Source organism: Hyla sarda, chromosome 8 (genome assembly GCF_029499605.1).
Source record: "Hyla sarda isolate aHylSar1 chromosome 8, aHylSar1.hap1, whole genome shotgun sequence".
Lineage (NCBI taxonomy): Eukaryota > Metazoa > Chordata > Amphibia > Anura > Hylidae > Hyla > Hyla sarda.
This window is the reverse complement of record NC_079196.1, coordinates 218170687-218194659: the sequence shown is the minus strand read 5'-3', so window position 1 is coordinate 218194659 and position 23973 is coordinate 218170687. Positions and strand designations below refer to the sequence as shown.

General features: G+C 43.5%; 1 protein-coding gene and 1 long non-coding RNA gene across 2 annotated transcripts in view; one reads left to right on the top strand and one right to left on the bottom strand.

Moving 5' to 3' along the window:
• AXIN1 (axin 1) overlaps positions 1-2321 on the bottom strand; it is a 52511-nt gene extending 50190 nt beyond the window's left edge. The window contains exon 1 of the mRNA XM_056536686.1: positions 2074-2321. The gene's annotated coding sequence lies outside the window, so the exon portion shown is untranslated. The remainder of the gene's footprint in view (positions 1-2073) is intronic.
• Positions 2322-15831: 13510 nt separating this feature from the next.
• Positions 15832-22034, top strand: LOC130284310 (uncharacterized). Its single transcript, XR_008846979.1, has 3 exons — positions 15832-16878; positions 16999-17147; positions 21300-22034. It is a non-coding gene; the product is annotated as an uncharacterized LOC130284310 (long non-coding RNA).
• The last annotated feature ends 1939 nt before the right edge of the window (positions 22035-23973 follow it).

The following is a 23973-nucleotide window of genomic DNA, read 5'->3' as shown; positions in this document are numbered from 1 at the left end:
ATTTAAAAAAGAAATCAATTTTATTTATTTTTTAATCTGGATTTTAAATCCTGATAGAATAACCCTAAACAGTGGTCTCCAAAATGTGGACCTACGGCTGTTGCAAAACTACAACTCCCAGCATGCCCTGACAGCTGCTGCTGGAAGTCACTTGCAACAGCTGGAGGTACACAGTTTGGAGACCACTGCCATAATGCTGTGTTTGTCAACGCGAGGCTCTCTGGCTGTTGCAAAACTACAACTTCCAGCATGCCCCGACACCCGCAGTGTTACCCAACATGTGTCTCTCCAGCTACAACTCCCATCATGCACTCACAACCACAGCGTTTCCGAAACCGGCAGCTCTCCGCAACGTCCACGAAGCCCTAGACAGTCATCAGTTGACATCTACAAAACAATCTGGAGCACGTATCTCCATGCCGTACCGCGCTTTTGCCACATCTGAGAGAATTTCCGAAAACAGGACAAACGTTTACAAAAGTTGTTATGGAAACGACAGTTGCGCAAAATATATATATTTATTTTTGCGGAATTTGTAAGCACAATAATAAAGCTAAAAATTTACGTAGGCGCGAGATTTACGTTGCAGTTTACGATAAAGTTTTCACAACTCCCAGCAGAACCTGACAGCCACAGTGTTGCCCAATTCGGGTGGGTCTCCAGCTGTTGCATAACTACAACTCCCATCATACACTCAAAACCACAATGGTTCCTAACCTGTAGTTCCAGAACTACAACACCCATCAAGCCCCAGGACAGTTTTCAGCTCTCCTGCTGTTACAAAACTACAACTCCCAGCAGGACGACACCAGCAGTGTACGCCAACCTGTGTCTCTCCAGCTGTCACAAGACTACAAGTCCCATCATGCACACAACAACCACAGTGTTTCCATCCCCTTGGCAGCTATCCGGCTGTTACAGAACTACAAGGCCCATGAAGTCCTAGGCCTGCCTAGACCAGTGTTCTCCAACCTTTGGCTCTCCTGTTGCAAAACTACAACTTCCAGTATGCCCTGACAACTCCAGCTGTTGCGTAACTACTACCACCATCATGCAGCAGGTAGCATCTGACAGGAATTGTAGTTTTGCTACAGAGGCTTAAAGCGGACATCTGCAAACCGCAGAACTGCGGCTGTTGCAAAACTACAACTCCCGGCATGCTCGGAAAGTCGATGAGTTTTGCAACAGCTGGGGGCACCCTTCTTTGGGACACACTGATCTAGTGTTTGGGGGATCCTAAATTTCCTTTAATGGCTATCCGAGCATGATGGGGGATGTAGTTTCACAAGGAGGTCCATGGTTTGGAGAACATTGCCTTAATGTTCAATCAATCATCGGTTGATCTCTAAGACGCTATATGTGGCGCACATATCTCCGTAGCAACTGTCTGCAAAACGCGGACCCCCAGCTGTTGCAAAACTACAACTCCCAGCATGACCGGACAGCCGTTGGCTGTCCGGTCATGCTGGAAGTTGTAGTTTTGCAACAGCTGGGGGCAGCCTTCTTTGGAAAACACTGATCTAGTGTTTGGGGGGGCTCCTAAATTTCCTCCAATGTCTATCCGGGCATGCTGGGGGTTGTAGTTTCGCAAGGAGATCCACAGTTTGGAGACCATTGCCTTATATATCTTACCGTCATCGTTCGGCGCACGTATCTCCGTATCGTACCGCGCTTTTACCACATTGGAGAGAATTTTACGGAAAAAAAATTAATTAAAAAAAATTAAAACACCACGAACATATAAAAAATTTGCTACGAAAATGCTTTATTTTTTTCCGCACGCCAACGACAATAAAGCAAAGATTTACGTAGAGTAGGCGCAAAATGTTATGGTTACGTTTAGCAGCACTAATCGTACACATACAAGTCACATCATGTGACCTGGGGGCAAAGAAATAAATATATAAACAGGTCTGTGGATGAGCCCCGGCAGAGGGTAGGTAGGCCCCGGGGGCAGCAGGCACTACAGGACGGGGCTCTCCGGCCTCCACACTCCGCGGCCTCCACCAGCGCTCGCCTGCGAAGTTTCCTCCCAGCATGATGATGACCCCCCTCGGCTCCCGTCTCACTCACCTCTCCCTGAAAACAAGCCGGCTCTCCTCCCGGGATAGTGCGGCCGGGCCGTCGTCTTCCTCCGCTCCAGCGCCACCCATCAAGCTTTCAGCTCCGGCGGCGGCGGAGAAGGGAGACGGAGACGAAAACAAAGCGAACGCTGCGGGCCGGCAGCCATGCCCCGGCGAGCTCCTGTTGGCGAGTGCGCTGTGTGAGTGAGGCAGAGAGTGAGCAGCAACGCCGTGCGCGCTCTGGCGTCTCTGCGTCACTGTGGTGAGGGGAGGGTCAGAGAGGGAGGAGCCGGGGGCGCGCACGCTGACGTAGGGGAGCTGAGGCGCGCGGAGGCGAGTTCGCTCTTCCCGCCACACGCGCGTCCCCTGACTGGAAAGAAACCTGTTCCCCATTACCATCCCTGATCCTGTCACATCTCTGAGGAGAATCACAGGGAAGGAAGCGGCTGAGGAGGCCTCCACTACCACAGCCTGGTCACGGGTAGACGGGCAGTCGGATAAATCATTTTCGGCGTAGTATGAGTCGACGCTTTTTCAGTGGCTAACTCTTTAAAGGAGTACTCTGTTGAAAATCAACTTATCAAAGAAAAACAATACTTTTCATAAAGGAGTGCTCTCTCTGAGGAGAATCACAGGGAAGGAAGTGGCTGAGGAGGCCTCTCATACCACGGCCTGGTCACGTGTCCAATATGGTAGACAGGCAGTCGGGATAAATAATTTTCGGCATAGCTTTAGTCGACACTTTTTCGGTGACTAACTCCTTAAAGGAGTACTCTCTCTAAGGAGAATCACAGGGAAGAAAGCGGCTGAGGAGGCCTCCACTACCACAGCCTGGTCACGTGTCCAATATGGTAGAAGGGCAGTCGGGATAAATAATTTTCGGCGTAGTATAAGTTGTCGCTTTTTCAGTGGCTAACTCTTTAAAGGAGTACTCTGTCGAAAATCAACTTATCAAAGAAAAACAACACTTTTCTTAAAGGAGTACTCTCTGAGGAGAATCACAGGGAAGGAAGCGGCTGAGGAGGCCTCTCATACCACGGCTTGGTCACGTGTCCAATATGGTAGACGGCAAACGGGATGATTTGGCATAGCTTTAGTCGACACTTTTTCAGTGACTCCTTAAAGGAATACTCTCTCTGAGGAGAATCACAGGGAAGAAAGCGGCTGAGGAGGCCTCCACTACCACAGCCTGGTCACGAATCCAATATGGTAGACGGGCAGTCAGATAAATCATTTTCGGCGTAGTATGAGTCAATGCTTTTTCAGTGGCTAACTCTTTAAAGGAGTACTCTGTCAAAAATCAACTTATCAAAGAAAAACAACACTTTTTCTTAAAGGAGTACTCTCTCTGAGGAGAATCACAGGGAAGGAAGCGGCTGAGGAGGCCTCATACCACAGCTTGGTCACATGTCCAATATGGTAGACGATCTTCTAGTAGAAGGAGAAACCCCAGTCTACAGACACGAAGGCAGACTTGGTAGATATGGAAATAAATAAAAGTTCTTTATTCTAGATACAGCGCTAGGACTACGCGTTTTGAGGGGTGGTACGCGTAGTCCTAGCGCTGTATCTAGAATAAATAACTTTTATTTATTTCCATATCTACCAAGTCTGCCTTCATGTCTGTAGACTGGGGTTTCTCCTTCTACTACAAGATCCCGGGTGAAGCGCTGTGTGAAGCCTTTCTTTCTCTCAGCCCGCAAATCCTGCGGATGTCCTGCATCTACCTCCACACCGACCAAAGGTTACTTTCGGACGGGAGGGCTTCTGGCTGCACCCCGGCTATTTGGCCATTATACAGGGCGATAAGCGATATTAGATGTTGCACTCTAAGTGCAACATCACAAGGTGAGCACGCACTCACGCAATCTGTTTTTCCTAGTTTCATCATACTTACGGCACTTAGGTGTGCACCTCTGTCTGTTTTTTCCTCTATACAAGATTCAATATGGTAGATGCGCAGTCGGAATAACTCATTTTCGGCGTAGTATAAGTCGTCGCTTTTTCAGTGGCTAACTCTTTAAAGGAGTACTCTGTCGAAAATCAACTTATCAAAGAAAAATAACACTTTTCTTAAAGGAGTACTCTCTCTGAGGAGAATCACAGGGAAGGAAGCGGCTGAGGAGGCCTCTCATACCACGGCTTGGTCACATGTCCAATATGGTAGACGGGCAGTCGGGATAAAGTATTTTCGGCATAGCTTTAGTAAACACTTTTTCAGTGACTAAAGAGGAGTATTCTGGCGAAAATCAACTTATCAAAGAAAAACAACACTTCTTAAAGGAGTACTCTCTCTGAGGAGAATCACAGGGAAGGAAATGGCTGAGGAGGTCTCTCATACCATGGCCTGGTCACGTGTCCAATATGGTAGACGGGCAGTCGGATAAATCATTTTCGGCGTAGTATAAGTCGTCGCTTTTTCAGTTGCTAACTCTTTAAAGGAGTACTCTTGAAAATCAACTTATCGAAGAAAAACAACACATTCCTTTAATGAGTACTCTCTCTGAGGAGAATCACAGGGAAGGAAGCGGCTGAGGAGGCCTCCACTACCACGGCCTGGTCACCTGTCCAATATGGTAGACGGGCAGTCGGATAAATCATTTTCGGCGTAGTATAAGTCGTCGCTTTTTCAGTGGCTAACTATAAAGGAGTACACTGGTGAAAATCAACTTATCGAAGAAAAACATATTCCTTAAAGGAGTACTCTCTCTGAAGAGAATCACAGGGAAGGAAGTGGCTGAAGAGGTCTCATACCACGGACTGGTCATGTGTCCAGTATGGTAGATGAGCAGTCGGATAAATCATTTTCAGCGTAGCTTTAGTCGACACTTTTTCGGTGACTAACTCCTTAAAGGAGTACTCTGGTGAAAATCAATTTATCGAAGAAAACAACACTTTTCTTAAAGGAGTGCTCTCTCCGAGGAGAATCATACCACGGCCTGGTCATCTGTCCAATATGATAGATGGGCAGTTGGGATAAATCATTTTCGGCATAGCTTTAGTCGACACTTTGTCAGTGACTAACTCCTTAAAGGAGTACTCTGGTGAAAATCAACTTATCGAAGAAAAACAACACATTCCTTAAAGGAGTACTCTCTCTGAGGAGAATCACAGCGAAGGAAGCTGCTGAAGAGGTCACTCATACCACGGACTGGTCATGTGTCCAAAATGGTAGATGGGCAGTCGGATAAATCATTTTCAGCGTAGTATTAGTCAACGCTTTTTCAGTGGCTAACTCTTTAAAGGAGTACTCTGTTGAAAATCAACTTATCGAAGAAAAACAACACATTCCTCAAAGGAGTACTCTCTCTGAGGAGAAACACAGGGAAGCGGCTGAGGAGGCCTCTCATACCACGGCCTGGTCACGTGTCCAATATGGTAGATGGGCAGTTGGGATAAATAATTTTCGGCGTAGTTTTAGTCAACGCTTTTTCAGTGACTATCTCCTTAGAAGATTCACTTTTCCACAGGAGATGGGATAAGTAGCTGATTGCAGGGAGTCTGACCACTTTTTTCTCCTCCCTTTCTAATGATAACGCTTTCAAATTTCTACATACAGACCCACATGGGGCTTGTTTTTTGCACCACCAATTTTACTTTGTAATTACATCACTAAATTTTGCCACCAAATCTACGGTGAAACAAAAAATTTGTGGAACAAAAAGAAAAGAAAAAAAAGAAACGATTTTGGGGGCTTACCTTTCTACGCAGTGCACGTTTTTATAAAATTTACAGATTATCTTTATTTTGTAGGTTTTTTTAAATTGAAACTTTTTGTTTGAAAATCAGTATACTTAACTCCTTAAAGGGGTACTCCCCTGGAAAACATTTTTTTTAATCACCTGGTACCAGAAAGTTAAACAGATTTGTAAATTAAACCAAAGAAGAAGGCAAACTCGGCACTGCTAAGTCTGTGCTTGGGCAACTGGTTGAGGTAAGGGGTCACGGTTTCTGCGGATAGAACTCAGGTAGTGCTCTGACTATATATGCAGTAAGATAATCTTGATAGAAGAAATGAAGAAAAAGTCGGCAACTCACCAGCGCTGGTTCATGTGAGGTTTTCCTTTATTGTGGCATACTCGCAAGCAATTGCAGGGGAGAGACAGACAAGTGGGGGGGGGGGTACAGGTGGGCAACGGAACCGTTTCACACGATGGTCGTGCTTCTTCGGGCCTCAGTTGCAGAGTGGATCATAAGGTCGTTAAATACAGGTAAGTAACTCTGTTCAACCTATCCACAATGACTACGTATATCGTGATGTCATAAAGGGGTGGTAACCATACAAGGTACTGACCGGCCTTAATAAGACTAATTAAAAGACAAAAAAAAGTGCAAAAATGTAAAACAAGGGGCCAAATCGACCTTATCATTAAGGCCCAAAGGTCCACAAGCGTCTGTTTTTAATATCCAATAGGTCTCTTTTTGTAAGAGAAACCTATCTAAGGAGATACCTGGTTTGGGCTCCACCTTCTCCAGGCCTGCGAATGTCAATACGTCAGGGTTTGCTCCGTGGGCTTCAACGACATGACTGATCAGACGTGGGGCTCCCTTACGGGTACGTAATGAATACATGTGTTCTCTGACACGGTTAAACAACTGTCTGATAGTTTTGCCGATATAAAAATATCCACACGGGCAAAATATGACGTATACGACGAACTTAGATCTACAGGTAATAAGTGAACTCACTGTGTGCATATAACCACCTAGACGCATATATTTCTGTTTTGTATTGTACTTGCAGAAATTATAGTTATTGCATGGGTAGTTCCCTATTGGGGCTGCACTCTTTAACCATGACTCGTTTTTCTTTTCATTCTCCTTCCTTTTTAATATATCTCCTAATGTCACATTCTTTTTGTAAGTGATCAAGGGCTTCCTCATTGCGACTTTATTTAGTGTCTCATCATTCTCTATAATGAACCAGTTACGTCTGACTGCTTGGTTAATAATATTATTTACAGGAGAATTTATAAATACAAATCGTTTCTCATCATCAGAGATTAAAGTTTTGATTTTACGGTTTTTGTATTTAACTAGATCTTCTCTCTTGCACCTATCCGCTCTTTGTCTTGCTGTAAGTATGAGTTCTTCTGGATACTGTCTTTCACATAACCTACTCTGCAGTTCGTCCGCTTGTAGCCTGTATGTCTCATCTGACATATTATTTCTTCTCAAGCGGACGAACTGTCCATAAGGAATTCCTTTTTTAACAGTTTCGGGGTGCGAGCTGGCATAATGAAGGAGGGTATTTTTAGCAACTGCTTTACGGTATCCCTCGCTAGTTATACGATCTTGCTCGATAAATAATCTAATATCGAGAAACTCGAAATTCAATAAAGTTTCAATAGGAGTACTGTCTAAAAAAAAAACGGTGAAAAATGAATCCCTGAAAATCCCATACCAGCAAAGTGGTACCATCTCCCAAAAGTCCATAAGGGACTGAGCCCACCCCCCGGGAGACCTATAGTCTCAGGGATGGGCTCAGTCACTGAACATCTGTCCCGCTATACAGATTGGTTGCTCCGTCCCCTTCTCATGTCTATCCCTGCTTACATCAAGGACTCTCGACATCTCCTCCAGCTAGTAGAACAACTTAGCTGGGAACCAGGCTGGAGTCTATGCTCTATAGATGTGGTCAGTCTCTACACCCGCATTCCACATAATGCGGGTGTGGAGGCTGTCCGGGAATATCTCGAGAGCATTAATAAGTCTGCTGCCTTTACTGATTTTGTTTGTGATGCTTTAAGGTTTATTTTAACTAATAGCACTTTCAAATATGGAGAACAATGGTACAGACAGGACACCGGGACCCCGATGGGGACACCGGTGTCCTGTACGTACGCTAATCTATTCCTAGCCGTGTTGGGAAAAAAACCTTGTATACAAGTACTAACCCCTTTTTGAAATTTATTAAGTCTTACTCCCGTTTTGTTGATGACATATTGGTGGTGTGGTCGGGCACAGAAGCCCAGTTTTCTGAATTTGTTAGTTATTTTAATAGTGCCAACACCACCAATATGTCATTTACATACCAGTATGGAGGCGAATCAATCGAGTTTCTCGATATTAGATTATTTATCGAGCAAGATCGTATAACTAGCGAGGGATACCGTAAAGCAGTTGCTAAAAATACCCTCCTTCATTATGCCAGCTCGCACCCCGAAACTGTTAAAAAAGGAATTCCTTATGGACAGTTCGTCCGCTTGAGAAGAAATAATATGTCAGATGAGACATACAGGCTACAAGCGGACGAACTGCAGAGTAGGTTATGTGAAAGACAGTATCCAGAAGAACTCATACTTACAGCAAGACAAAGAGCGGATAGGTGCAAGAGAGAAGATCTAGTTAAATACAAAAACCGTCAAATCAAAACTTTAATCTCTGATGATGAGAAACGATTTGTATTTATAAATTCTCCTGTAAATAATATTATTAACCAAGCAGTCAGACGTAACTGGTTCATTATAGAGAATGATGAGACACTAAATAAAGTCGCAATAAGGAAGCCCTTGATCACTTACAAAAAGAATGGGACATTAGGAGATATATTAACCCCTTAAGGACTCAGGGTTTTTCTGTTTTTGCACTTTTGTTTTTTCCTCCTTACCTTTTAAAAATCATAACCCTTTCAAATTTCCACCTAAAAATCCATATTATGGCAAATTTTTTGCGTCACCAATTCTACTTTGCAGTGACATTAGTCATTTTACACAAAAATTCACGGCGAAACGGAAAAAAAATCATTGTGCGACAAAATCGAAGAAAAAACGCCATTTTGTAACTTTTGGGTGCTTCCGTTTCTACGCAGTGCATATTTCGGTAAAAATGACACCTTATCATTATTCTGTAGGTCCATACGGTTAAAATGATACCCTACTTATATAGGTTTGATTTTGTCATACTTCTGGAAAAAATCATAACTACATGCAGGAAAATGTATACGTTTAAAAATGTCATCTTCTGACCCCTATAACTTTTTTATTTTTCCACATACAGGGCGGTATGAGGACTCATTTTTTGTGCCGTGATCTGAAGTCTGTTTGATTTTTGTTTTGATCTGACTTTTTGATCACTTTTTATTCATTTTTTAATGGTATAACACGTGACCAAAATATGCTTTTTTGGACTTTTAAATTTTTTTACGTGTACGCCATTGACCGTGCGGTTTAATTAACAATATATTTTTATAGTTCGGACATTTACGCACGCGGCAATACCACGTATGTTTATTTTTATTTACACTGTTTTATTTTTTTTTATGGGAAAGGGGGGTGATTCAAACTTTTATTAGGGAAGGGGTTAAATGACCGTTATTAACACTTTTTTTTAAACTTTTTTTTTTTGCAGTGTTATAGGTCCCATAGGGACCTATAACACTGCACACACTGATCTCTTACACAGATCACTGGCGTGTATTAACACGCCTGTGATCAGTGTTATCGGCGCTTGACTGCTCCTGCCTGGATCTCAGGCACGGAGCAGTCATTCGTCAATCGGACACCGATGAGGCAGGTAAGGGCCCTCCCGGTGTCCTGTAAGCTGTTCAGGACGCCGCGAATTCACCGCGTTGGTCCCGAACAGCCCGACTGACTAGCCGGGATAGTTTCACTTTCACTTTAGAAGCGGCGGTCAGCTTTGACCGCCGCTTCTAAAGGGTTAATACCGCACATTGCCGCGATCGGTGATGTGTGGTATTAGCCGCGGGTCCCGGCCGTTGATGAGCGCTGGGACCGACTCGATGTGATGCAGGGTCGCAGTGTGACCCCGCTTCATATTGCGGGAGCCGGCGCAGGAAGTAAATATACTTCCTGCGTCGTTAAGGGGTTAAAAAAAGGAAGAAGAATGAAAAGAAAAACGAGTCGTGGTTAAAGAGTGCAGCCCCAATAGGGAACTACCCATGCAATAGCTGTAATTTCTGCAAGTACAATACAAAACAGAAATATATGCGTCTAGGTGGTTATATGCACACAGTGAGTTCACTTATTACCTGTAGATCTAAGTTTGTCGTATACTTCATATTTTGCCCGTGTGGATATTTTTATATCGGCAAAACTATCAGACAGTTGTTTAACCGTGTCAGAGAACATATGTATTCATTACGTACCCGTAAGGGAGCCCCACGTCTGATCAGTCATGTCGTTGAAGCCCATGGAGCAAACCCTGACGTATTGACATTCGCAGGCCTGGAAAAGGTGGAGCCCAAACCAGGTATCTCCTTAGATAGGTTTATCTTACAAAGAGAGACCTATTGGATATTAAAAAACGAACGCTTGTGGACCTTTGGGCCTTAATGATAAGGTCGATTTGGCCCCTTGTTTTTAATTTTTGCACTTTTTTATGTCTTTTAATTAGTCTTATTAAGACCGGTCAATAACTTGTATGGTTACCGCCCCTTTATGACATCACGATATACGTAGTGATTGTGAATAGGTTGAACAGAGTTACTTACCTGCATTTAACGACCTTATGTTCCACTCTGCAACTGAGGCCCGAAGAAGCACGACCATCGTGTGAAACGGTTCCGTTGCCCACCTGTACCCCCCCCCCCCACTTGTCTGTCTCTCCCCTGCAATTGCTTGTGAGTATGCCACAATAAAGGAAAACCTCACATGAACCAGCGCTGGTGAGTTGCCGACTTTTTCTTCATTTCTTCTATCAAGATTTGTAAATTACTTCTATTTTCCTTCTATTTAAAAATCTCAATCCTTTCAGTACTTATCAGCTGCTATATGCTCCACATGAAGTTCTTTTCTTTTTGTATTTCCTTTCTGTCTGACCACAGTGCTCTCTGCTGACACCTCTGTCCATTTTAGGAACTGTCCGGAGCAGGATAGGTTTGCTATGGGGATTTGGACAGTTCCTAAAATGGACAGAGGTGTCAGCAGAGAGCACTGTGGTCAGACAGAAAAGGAATTAAAAAAAAAAATATCTTCCTCTGGAACATACAGAAGCTAAGTACTGGAAGGATTAAGATTTTTAAATAGAAGCAATTTACTAATCTGTTTAACTTTCTGGCACAAGTTGATTTAAAAATAAAATGTTTTCCAGTGGAGTATCCCTTTAAGGACATAGCCAAACTTATTTTTACATTTTCCTTTTTTTTTTTCTCCTCACTTTCTAAAAGCCATAACACTGCTTAACCCCTTAAGGACATAGCCTATTTTGGCTTTGAGGTTGCAGCCAATTAACAGTTTTGCTTTTTCATTTTTTCCTCCTCAGTGTTTGATATACACTCAGAAATTCTGGTGCCACAGAACTCTGATGCTGTCAGTGGAATTCCACTGCATAGTGTACACTATGGAATTTCAGTGGCGGAGCTGAAATGCAGCCGCCAAAAGAATCATCTAGGTCATTCTTTCAACGAAATCCGTGTGGAATACATTGCTGTCTGTGCGAACCTATCGGTAGGTGTGGGGTACCCTAGGAATCTCTGGCCAGAAAATTCTTTATTCTAAATCTAACCTTAGTCTTTAAAGGGCATTTGAGGGCTTGTTTTTTTGTGCCACCAATTGCACTTTATGATGACATTTCTAATGTTCTCACAAAATTTACAACAAAGCATTTATTTGTGTCTGCTTAGGATGCGAACAGTGATGTGAAAAGGGGAGCTCATATTAACGTTTATTAGATTTCTAATTTAGATAAGACAGCAGTGAGTCTGTTCTGATGGAAACTACTCTGATTAAGAAAGGCTTCCTCATGCCTTATCTTAAGTGATAAATCTAGTGAGCAGTAATATGAGCTGCCCTTCACATTACTGGTCTTGTCCTGAGCAGACAGGAGGGGAGCAGGGACGGCTTCACAGATACAAGGGAGAGAGCACAGCTGATAATGGAAGATCTGGCACTATGGCTCATAGCATATTACGTTGCTTTATTATACTTTTTAATACCATGCACAGGTTGTTGTTTTTTTTCGAGGGACAACCCCCTTTAACTGAGCTTCTACTGTTCTATTATACTTAAGGAGTATATAATCAGTTTGCTTTAGTCAAATGGTTACTCCGTCCTTAAATATCTTATCCCCTATCCAAAAGGTAGGGGATACGATGTCCAAACACGATGGGTCACTGTGTCCTGAACATTTGAGTTCAGAACGGCAGCTTCGGTGATGGTGGTCGTGACATCACCATCATGTCTGTGGGAGAGGGCATGACGGCTGTGGTCGCTCTAGCACAGCCGTTATGCCCCCTCTCATAGACATGAATGTAGAAGTGGGACATAAGTTCACCACCGCCACCTAAAGCCGGCATTCTGAATGCAACGCAAGCGTGTCGGGCTGGAAATTGCCACGGGTCCCTGTGGCTGGACCCCGCCCCCCGCGATCAGACATCTCCCCTATCCTTTGGATAGGGTATAAGATGTCTAGGAGCAGAGTACCCCTTTAAGTATGTCTCTAGGAATATGCATTACACTTTAACTAAACCTGTTAGATTTTTGTAGATTTAGGCAACTAAAATCTAATCACAGTTAGTTGACTATAACTATTTGGATGACTAAAATATAACTTAAACTAAATGTTGTTTTAGTAAAAAAAAACTATGACTAGAACTAAATAAATATATTGTCAAAATTAACAGTTTTGCAGCTTTGCAGTTGACTCGCCAACCTATTCGCCAAAAATAAAAAAACACAACAACTTTGGTGAGGTATAAGAAATACCTGAGGTAGGCTGAGAAATACTAATGTAAGGAAATTGTGTGACTCTCAGAGAGTTATTGAGGGACATTTATCAATATTTGCTTATGTATTCTTTTTTTTAGTAATTTTTTCCTTACTTTTTTTTTGCTTATGTGTGACTTATTTATCATCTGGTTTCAGCCTGTTGATAATTTTCTTTCACGTAAGCAATTTTTCCTTTTTTACTTTGGTAGTAGCTTTTTCTGCTCCATGTTTGAGCTGGAGTAAATTTAGTCAATTTTTAACCCTGTTGCGACTTTTTTTGCGCAGTTGCGACTGTCGCAGTAAATAAATACCTGACTACCCGTAGTCCATTTTAAAATTATTACTACGTAGTTAATTTTTGGAAAACTTGCTTTTCTCGCTTTCCAGTCAAAATGTCGCACGAAAAATTGCGTAGTCGCAGTTGCGACAATTTTGCAACAATTATAGTAAAGAAAACCTGACTAAACCCGTTGATAAATGTCCATAATTATGCTTAGGTCCTGTAATAGAAGGCAGCTATGCCCGCCACTATACCACCAATGTCTAATATGGATGCTTTCGAAAATGTACAATAAAGTGGTCAGTTGTGTCTGTCCAAACCTGATGTATGATGAAACGGGATAGTACACCCTCACATTCCCTCCAACTTAGGCCACATTCACTTCACAATATTTGCCTCTGCCAAACGTATTTTTAAAATGAATGACATGAAATCGTATGCATAAAAATTAAATCGGATGTTTCTAAAAGTCTGACAAAGTCTTGTAGTACATTTTCACACTTTTTTGTCCAGTTTATGTAAAACAAATCTGATCCATTTCATGTTTCTCAAGCTTTCTAAAATAAAAGTGTTTAAATTGTGTTTGATATAAAATACTATTTAAATCAGTTTTTGAATCAGAACAAAAAAGCATGGTTATCCGTCATTTTTTGTCTGGCAAACATGTGATGAGAAAGAAAATGGACCAAAATAGGTGCATGTGTTGGATGTGTTGGATTTTTCAATAGAAGTCAATGGATAGTTCTATACTATTCTATATGGTTTTTAAGTATAAAATCAAATAGACTAGACTTATGTAAAAATCATAATTTGAATGCACCCTTAAAAGCATTGCACCTATGGTTGAAAACAAATTTTGGGTCCAATAATGGGTTCTTGCAGCTGACACAGATGCCACACATTTCTTGCACACTTCTTTCTGCACTTTTTGGGTGGCAGAGATGCAGGTCACATGATCTGGCTTCACCTCTTGGATCTCTCTTCCACTTTAGCCTGCTCAGTTCACAAACGGATGTTAACAGACTGGTGAAATAATGGACACAAAACAGATCTTCCGTTCGCATTTGTCACCATAGACTTTAATGTAAAATGTTGAGCGGACATGTGAGTTCCCTTTGCTGACAGTTTTTTTTTTGACAGAAAAAAACATTGCATGCACTATTTTTTGGTCTGCTCAAAAAACGATCAACAAAATGAATTGATGTAAACTGAGATGAACTGATGATAAAAATGGCCCAATTCAATGGGATAAGTTTATTTCTGCTATTCTGGGATATGTTCACATCAGTGTTACTGAGCTCCATTACAGCTGCTGATAACAGAGCTGGGACAGAGGTTGTGACACTGGACACCAACGGATCCCGACAGGTTCTGATCACTTTCAATGGGGTCCATCAGGGTTCTGTTAACGCTGATGTGAACATAGCCTAATGAGGCCAGACAATGAAGCAGAGAGCACAAATGCATATGTAAACCTGGCCTTAGTCATCACCTGTTTGCCAAAAGTTAACACCTGACCACCTTGGTACGGTATAAGAATAACCTGATGTAGCCTGTGAAATACTAATATGAGGAAATTGTGTGATCCTAAGAGAGTTATTGTTCTCTGGTCCTGTAATAGTTGGAAGGTAGCTGTGTCTGCCACTATACCATCAACAAATAATTATTGCCAGATACTGTTGCTTTGGCAAACGTACCATAAAGTGGTCAGTTGCTTCTGTCCACTCCTGATGTCAGATAAAGCAGATTAGTACACTCTTGTATCCCCTGCAACTAAGGTCAAATTCACAGCACGATTTTTGAGGCACAGACATGTCAGTTGCCGAATCACCCAGTGACTACTTTCAGGTAATTTTCGTAGCATTTCCGAGATTTGACAGACCAAGTTTTTAGTCCAATCCAAAGCTCAGATATGTTTGGAAAATGACCCAAAAGTAGTCACTAGGTGACTACTTTTTCAAGGAAATTTTCAAGGAAAATTGTACCCCAAATAAATAGAGTACTCTGGGCGTGGGTAGCGCTTTATTCATTTTCTGAGGGGTTTCTGAGCACTTGGCAGTGTTCAACAAAGTTCTGTAGAGTATAAGTATAAATTGGGCATTGGCCACGCACTGAGCTCTATTTAGGGGACAATTTCCCTCCATTCTTGGGATCAGAGGGGGTCTGATCAGCACAGGTTAGGTGATAACTTTTGATGTTGGAAATACATTTGTAAATGCTAAAAATACAATTCCTTAAAGGAAAACTGTCATATGTTCAGTCCCGCACTAACCACAGATGCTGACAGATAGTGCGGGGGACGCTGATTCATATGATCCCTACCTTGCCCTGATCAGTCCAGTTGTTCGCCCGCAATCTTAGTATTTCTATATATGCAAATGTGGCTGTAACTGGCACAGACGGGGTTTTCAGTAGCTTTGTGGCACTGTGACGTCAGCGCCGCCCGTCCGCAGCGCCGCCCGCTTATGAATATTCATCCCTCCGTCTTTCCCTCTCCCCACCGTTCCTAACTGGTCTTCACTGCGCATGTGCCGCTTCCTGACGTGCAAAGTGAAGACCAGTTAGGAGCAGTGGGGAGAGGGAAAGCCGGAGGCAGGGGAGATGAATATTCATAAGCTGGCGGTGCTGCGGACGGGTGGCACGGATGTCACAGTGCCACTAAGCTACTGAAAACCCCGCCCATGCCAGTTACAGCCACATTTGCATATATAGAAAAACTAAGATTGCGGGCGAACGACCGGACGGATCCGGGCAAGGTAGGGATCATATGTATCAGCGTCCCCCGCACTATCAGTCAGTACCTGTGGTTAGTACAGGAGTGAACATCTGACAGTTTTCCTTTAAAATTTTTCACATGACTCTGCCATCACTATGAAAATTTAAAAAAAATACATACTCATCAACCTCGCTCCCCCATTACATCTTCCAGCTCCCTGCTTGATACTTGTCTTGGCAGTGATGGCCTGATCAGTCAATGACTGACTAAGGCAGGACCCCACTGTAGTAAGTCATTGGCCATCACTAAGTGGGCCATCACTGCCAAGGCAAGTCTGTTTCAGAAGTAGCTAACAAAGAGAGGTGCGGGAAGCCAGAAGACTTCACAGAGGAGCGAGGTAGGTAAATATGCATTTTTTAATAGCAGCTGCAGCACTATCTAAAAATTTTCTATAAGGGTTATGTTTACATAATGTGAATCTGCTGCAGATTTTCTGTAATTATGTTTAAATAAATTTTTAATTTTGATGCAGAAACACTCCAGATTTTCTGCAATTTATTCGGAGCAGATACGCAGTGTGTGAACATATTCTTCAAGGAATTTGCCAAAATTGCAAACGTTAAAGGAAAAGGGTCATCCAGTGTATTGGGTTTAGTGTGGGTGAACAGGATGACCGTTTTCCTTTTAATGATTTCAGACATTTACAGTGACAATCACACATTTACATTTATTGTGCATGGGTTGTATAACAATTGGAAAGCAGCTATCTTCGCCACTATACCGTACATCCAACAAATAATGCCCAATATTCAGCGTTGCCTTGGCAACTGTACCAAAAAGTAGTCATTGTGCCTCTCCACACCTGATATCAAATTAATCAAGATAGTCAGCCCACACAACTTGTTTAACTAGTGAGTACCCCCCACCCCCACACTCTCTGGTGCCAGCCAGAGAGTACCACTATAATAGACGAAGGTGTCCCTGTTAAGAATACTAAGCACAGTGTACCTCCAGTGTTAGACTTCCCCCCCATAATCAGTTATAAACAGTAGAAACTGCAGCGCCAGCCAAAGGATGTCCCTATAAAGGGGCAGTGTATAGCCTGACCTTATAAAGAGTATCAAGAAAAGAAGACCCTCTATAATGGTACAGGTAAATAATTAAAAGAGCTATACTCACCTTTTTCTGTAATGCTGTAAGTTGTAGTTTTGCAACAAGCAAAGACGCCACAGTCTTGAGGAATCTTACATATAAATTTGGCTTGTCTTGTAGATCAGTCATGCACTAACCAGTATGGGTTGATCAGACCAGTTACACCACAGGCAAAGGCCAAGGGAAACCCAATCCCTTGACGTCAGTGAGAAGCTGAGCACCATGTACGCAGATTTCAACCTAATAATCGCCGCTCTCTGTATACACTGGTAAGTGTTATACTCGTAATTCCCTTTTGTTAAGATATTAAGTATCTCCTTAATCCTCTGAGGAATGTAAGGTTTCTGTGCTGCATTTTTTTTTATTGTTCTTGGTATTATGTTCTAGCTTTTTCCCTTTTTTTTTCACCGTAAGCGATACCTCCCCAGACCTGCGTAATATAATATCACAATGAGACTGATTTTATTCTCACTATACACTGTATGATTATTTTGCTCAGAAGAGGTCCCAGTACTGATCAGCTGCTGTATGCTCCAGAGGAAGTTGAGTTGCTCTTTTCTGTCTGACCACAGTGCTCTCTGCTGACACCTCTGTCCATGCCAGGAACTGTCCAGAGCAGGAGAGGTTTGCTATGGGGATTTGCTACTATTCTGAACAGTTCCTGACATGGACAGAGGTGCCAGCAGAGAGCACTGTGGTCAGACAGAAAAGAACAACTCATCTTCCTCTGTAGTATACAGCAGCTGATAAGTACTGGAAGGGTTAGGATTTTTAACCCCTTAAGGACCAAGCCAATTTTGACGTTAAAGGGGTACTCCGCTGCTCAGCGTTTGTAACAAACTGTTCTGAACACTGGTGTCGGGAGCTCATGATGTCATAGCCCCGCCCCCTAATGACATCATGCTCCACCCCTCAATGCAAGTATATGGGAGGGGGTGTGACGCCCCCTCCCATAGACTTGCATTGAGGGGGCGGGGCGTCACATCTTGAGGGGGCTGGGCTACTACGTCATGAGCTCTCGGCTCCAGCGTTCGGAACAGTTTGTTGGAGTGGAGTACCCCTTTAACCACTTAAGGACCAAGGATGTTCTGGAACGTCCCCGCACCCTGGGCTTTAAGGACCAAGGACGTTCCAGAACGTCCTGGTGTTTCTCCGGTCCCTGCTGAAATCCTTCAGCAGAGATCCAGGGCAAACACCGAGGGGGACCATGTCGGCCCCCCATGTCGGTGATCGCCGCAAATGGCCGGCAAAATTGCGCCAGCGATTTGCGGCGATACCGGGCTGATAGGGTCTCTGGGACCGTAAAACGACATGCATTGCTGTATTGGGACCCTGTATACTACAACTCCCAGCATGCCCAGACAGCCCTTGGCGTCTGGGTATGCTGGGAGTTGCAGTTTTGCAACATCTGGAGGTCCACAGTTTGGAGACCACTGTGCCCTTCCTGATGTTGCAAAACTACACATCCTCAGCATGCCCTTACTGTCCAGGCATGCTGGGAGTTGTAGTTCTGTAACATCTGGCCCTTCAGATGTTGCATAACTACAACTCCCAGCATGCCTGGACAGTTTTGGCATACTGGGAGTTGTAGTTTTGCAACATCTGGAGGGCTACAGCTTGGACACCACTACACAGTGGTCCCCAAACTGTTCTCCTCTAGCTGTTGCGTAACCACTACTCCCAATATGCCCTTCGGCTGTCTGGGCATGCTGGGAGTTGCGGTTTTGCAACAACTGGAGGCACACTGGTTGGGAAACATTGTCAGTTTCCTAACTCAGTGTTTCCCAACCGGTGTGCCTCCAGCTGTTGCAAAACTATAACTACCAGCATGCACTGATAGACCGTGCATGCTGGGAGTTGTAGTTTTGCAACAGCTGGAGGTCCCCCCCCCCTGTGAATGTACAGGGTACATTCACATGGACAGGGGGCTTACAGTGAGTATCAGGTTGCAGGTTTGCACTGACCGCTTGCCTCTTGAGAAAGCTGGTGGTCCAGCGAAACATGTCGAGGGGGGCAGTGTGAAAGATTTTAATATACTGTCCAAGTATCCAGTTTAGTGGTGTTCTGCAGGCACCGCTATCTGGTGTGATTTATATCCAACATTGAACCAGTTGGTCATTTCACATCTATTAGGAAAGTGGATTACAGTGGCTCCTAGTATTTTAATACAATTTGTGTGCGTACAATACAATAAAGATTGCACTTTTAACTCACGTCTTTAGGGTGTATGGGAAGAATGGGTAATTTTTGGGTCATCTTTGGATGATCTATAGGAATTTTGCTGTCCTGGCACCACAGGGGCCAAAATTTGACTCCTTTTCTGAGACCTGTAGTGCGCCGGCAGAGCACTTTTTACCCCCATATGGGGTGTTTTCTGAATCGGGAGAAATTGGGCTTCAAATTTTGGGGGGTAATTTCTGCTTTAACCCTTTGTAAAAAAAATTTTAATTTTTGGGAAACCAAGCATTTTCAGTGAAATATATATATATTTTTTTTTACATATGCCAAAGTCGTGAAACCCCTGTAGGGTATTAAGGTTCACTTTACCCCTCGTTACGTTCCCCAAGGGGTCTAGTTTCCAAAATGTGATGCCATGTGGGGGGTTTTTGCTGTTCTGGCACCATAGGGGCTTCCTAAATGCAGCACGCCCCCAGAGCAAAATTTGCTTCCAAAAAGCCAAATGTGACTACTCCTCTACTGAGACCTGTAGTGCGCCAGCAGAGCACTTTTCACCCCCACATGGGGTGTTTTCTGAATCGGAAGAAATTTGGCTTCAAATTTTGAGGGGGATATTTTCTGCTTTAACCCTTTGTAAAAATGTAAAATTTTTGGGAAACCAAGCATTTTAGGTAAAAAAATTTTTTTTTAACATATGCAAAAGTCGTGAAACCCCTGTGGGGTATTAAGGTTCACTTTACCCCTTGTTACGTTCCCCAAGGGGTCTAGTTTCCAAAATATAATGCCATGTGAGGTTTTTTTTTTGCTGTCCAGGCACCATAGGGGCTTCCTAAATGCGGCATGCCGCCAGAGCAAAATTTGCTTCCAAAAAGCCAAATGTGACTACTCCTCTTCTGAGACCTGTAGTGCGCCAGTAGAGCACTTTTCACCATCATATGGGGTGTTTTATGAATCAGGAGAAATTGGGCTTCAAATTTTGGGGGGTATTTTCTGCTATTACCCTTTTTAAAAATGTAAAAAAAAAATTAAACCCCGTTAATGGGACCAGGGCGTACAGGTATGCCTTGGTCCTTTAGTCCCAGTGACTTATGTTGAATGCATCTGTTGTATACAAGAACATTGAACTTGAACTATAAGATATGACTTGCCAAAAAGCTTCAGTTTTTTTCTCATTTGTCCAAAAGACAAGCCACATTGGGACAAAATTGCAGCATTTTGACAAGTCACATCAGCTCTATGTTCGCAGATGCAAATGTGGTAGCGTACTTTGTGGTATAGCCTTGTGGGGGTATAGGGTAGTTGGGGTGTTGCTGTTCTAGATTATAAAGGGTGCTGTTAACCCTTGTCACTCGTGACGCCAGGGTGAGGGATACTGTAATGTTGCTAGGGCCTATCGCCACCCTTCCCAAGAGCAATAGGTGAATGCGAAATAAATGGATTGTCCACAACCACTGTCAACTGAAACTTGCAGGAACGTTGACTGAAGATTTTCTGATGCAGACAATAGCAATAACAGTCCATGAACAAAGTCTATTCGTATTTGAGCAGCAATTGACAGTTGGTTGAGATCAGATAAGCTCAATGTAGCTTTAGGAGGATTCCGTTGCATAGATCCGCTGGATTTAGGGGTTAATTAGGTCCAGTGATCTTGCGGTGAGTAGTGGGGAATTAGATATCTATAACCGTGGTGATGTAGGCAAGGCTTTGGCCTAGGAAACGTACTTGAAAGTTGCGGAGGTCCTACCTCGTTCAGTGACAGCAACCCAAGAACGTGAACAATGGCCGCAGCTCCCTTATATGGGCAGGGGCGGGCCGTTTTGGATTGGTCCAAAACAACTGTCACTCACCGTTACACAGCATTATGGGAAACACGTGACTCAAGAACCACCTAAGGTCCTTCAACATACCATAGAGCTCTGGCCCGTGTCACATGACCCGCAGGTCCCGCGATGCCGGAACAAGTAAGTGAACACAATATACATATTTACATAGATAATATTTATAAATATCAAGTTACTAAGGGGTGACTAGGGGCTAATTAGGGAAGCGAACCCCAATAGTCCTAGGGACTCTGACTTATAACTAATAACAATAACACAGTATGAAATACGGTGCTGGGACACCACTCAAAAATGAAGCCTACAAAAAAAAAACCTGTATGTAATGTGAAGCATGGAGGAGGCTCGGTTGTGTTTTGGGCCTGCTTTGCTGCATCTGACACAGGATGTGTTAAATCTGCACAGGGTACAATGAAATCCCAAGACTATCAAAGGTATTCTGGGTGGAAATGTCCTGCCCGGTGTTAGGAAGCTTGGTCACAGATCATGGATCCTCCAAGAGGATAATGGCCCAAAACACACAGCTACTAATAACACCCAAGAATGGCCAAGAGCAAAACATTGGACAATTGTAACGTGGCCTCTATGAGCCCTGATCTATTGAACATCTGTGGAAGGAGCTGAACCCTGCTGTATGGAGAAGACACCTTCACACTTGAGACAGCTGAAGCAGTATGTTATGAGAAAAACATTAAGGGTGTATTCCGGGATTTTTTTTATTATTATTATTTGACTATTATATACACAATAGTACTTTTTGCTATTCAATTTATTCATGTTTGTTTTCTCATTCTTTCCCCATACACGGTCATATATTATTCTTAGACACCATTTTAGTTTGTAGTCAATACTGTATTTGTGTCTATTTACCTTCCTGATACTTGAAGTTTATATCTCATGTTATTATACTGCTTTTTACCTGTAAGGGGTTAATTCCTGCCGGTCACATGACCTGTGACTGGCCGCAATGACCTCACTGCCTATATAAACCGACATGTAACATGCATTTGTTGTATGACTAAGAGCGCTTATAGCGCTTGAAACGCGTTACTTGTTCCTTCCTTGTCCTATGAATTAAACCTGATTTTACCTGCATTGAGCTGGATCCGATCTCCTTCATTTTCTTATTATTTGACTATGCTTCGGCTATGGGGCTGTAAAGTTAGTGTAGTCCATAATATAGTGTCTGTACCTGTGTTTGATGAATGGCCTCGCAATTCTTCTGTGATTTTTGCCCCAAGGTTTATTTTTAACAGCATACAAAATGAGTGTCGTCTCAGATTTTCCCAGGATGCAGTGTGGCTTAAGACATTACATCTGAGTGGGAGGAAGATCATTCTGTTTTTGCAACAGCTGGAGGCACCCTGGTCAAAAAACACTGGTCTATTGCATTTAAGAGAGCACAGGTGTGTTTCAATGGGTGGGTGGCTGATGTGTGGGAGGGAGAAAAGTGACCTCACACTTACAAACAAGGAATGATGGGATTTGTAGTTTAAGGGAACAGACTCCAACAGGAAATAGCCAGTTCAGAAAAAGATAGCCACAGTATTATGGTAATCTCACAACATAGCCATTTAGCTCCAAGACAAGTACAGATCCTTCCTAAGCATGTCTGGCACGTACATACTAAAATCCCCTTATGGTGGATAACCCCTTCAAGTTCAGGGACCATCATATTTGTCTAAGACAGTTTTATTATTTTGTTTTTCAAAATTATTCTGTTTAACCACAATTCATAAGAAATGTCTAATCTTCATCAGTTAATATTCAGGATTGTTTTTTTTTTTTTTTTTCATTTTTACTTCAATCAGTTTAAAAAAACAAAACTGAAAGGCTGTTCAACAGCACTAAACTCAATATACTGGGTTATAGTGCAGGAGAAGAGCATTAAAATGAGTTGTCACTTACCATATTTTTCGCCCTATAGGACGCACCGGCATATAAGACGCACCCAATTTTAAAGATGCAAAATCTAGAAAAAAAAGATTCTGCACCCAACATTGATCTTCAACCTGCGAACCTCCAGATGTTGCAAAACTACAACTCCCAGCATGCCCGGACAGCCGTTGGCTGTCCGGGCATGCTGGGAGTTGTAGTTTTGCAACATCTGGAGGTCCGCAGGTTGAAGACCACTGGATAGGAGGTAATAATCACATGTCCCCCCGCACCGGACCCGTCACCGCTGCCCTGGATGTCGCTCCATCGCTGTCGCCGCGTCCCCGCGGTGTCCTGAACGCTCCGGACGTCTTCTTCCCCGGGATCCACGCTCTCTGTCGCCGTCATCACGTCGCTACGCACTCCGCTCCTATTGGATGGCGGGACGGCGTGCGCGACGACGTGATGACGTCGAAGGAGAGCGCCGCCATGCAGGGGATCCCGGCACAGAGCAGACACCGAGGAGGCAGGTAAGGTCCCTCCTGGTGTCCTATAAGCTGTTTGGGACGCCGCGATTTCACCGTGGCGGTCCCGAACAGCCCGACTGAGCAGCCGGGTTCGTGCCACTTTCGCTTCAGACGCGGCGGTCAGCTTTGATCGCCGCATCTGAATGGTTAATACAGGGCATCACCGCGATCGTTGATGTCCTGTATTACCTGCGGGTCCCGGCCGTTGATGGCCGCAGGGACCGACCCGATAGGTGTGTATTCGCCATATAAGACGCACCAACTTCCCCCCCCCCCCCAGTTTTGGGGAAGAAAAAGTGCGTATTATACGGCGAAAAATACAGCAGTTTAATAGGTGTAGTATTGTCAGTTTTACCTCCATTTGCTATTGCGCTGTTGTGCACAATGAAGGCGGGGAGCTGGTTCGTTGTGCTCCCCTTGCTTTCTCAATATTTCTCCCTCTGCTCATCCCTTTGATGAATATGCTAATGTCACTGGCACCACTGTCTCCCTTGACTCAATTTCTGGGTGTAGGGAGGTAGCGACGCCTGTGCTCTGCTCAGAGAACAGAATGCCCATGCACCAGAAGGCTCTCACTTCCTAATGACATAAGTGAAAACATTTGCACATTCATGACAGGGGTGGGCTAGGTGATGAACATTGAGGAGGCAGGGGAGCATGGTGAGCCAGATCCTATG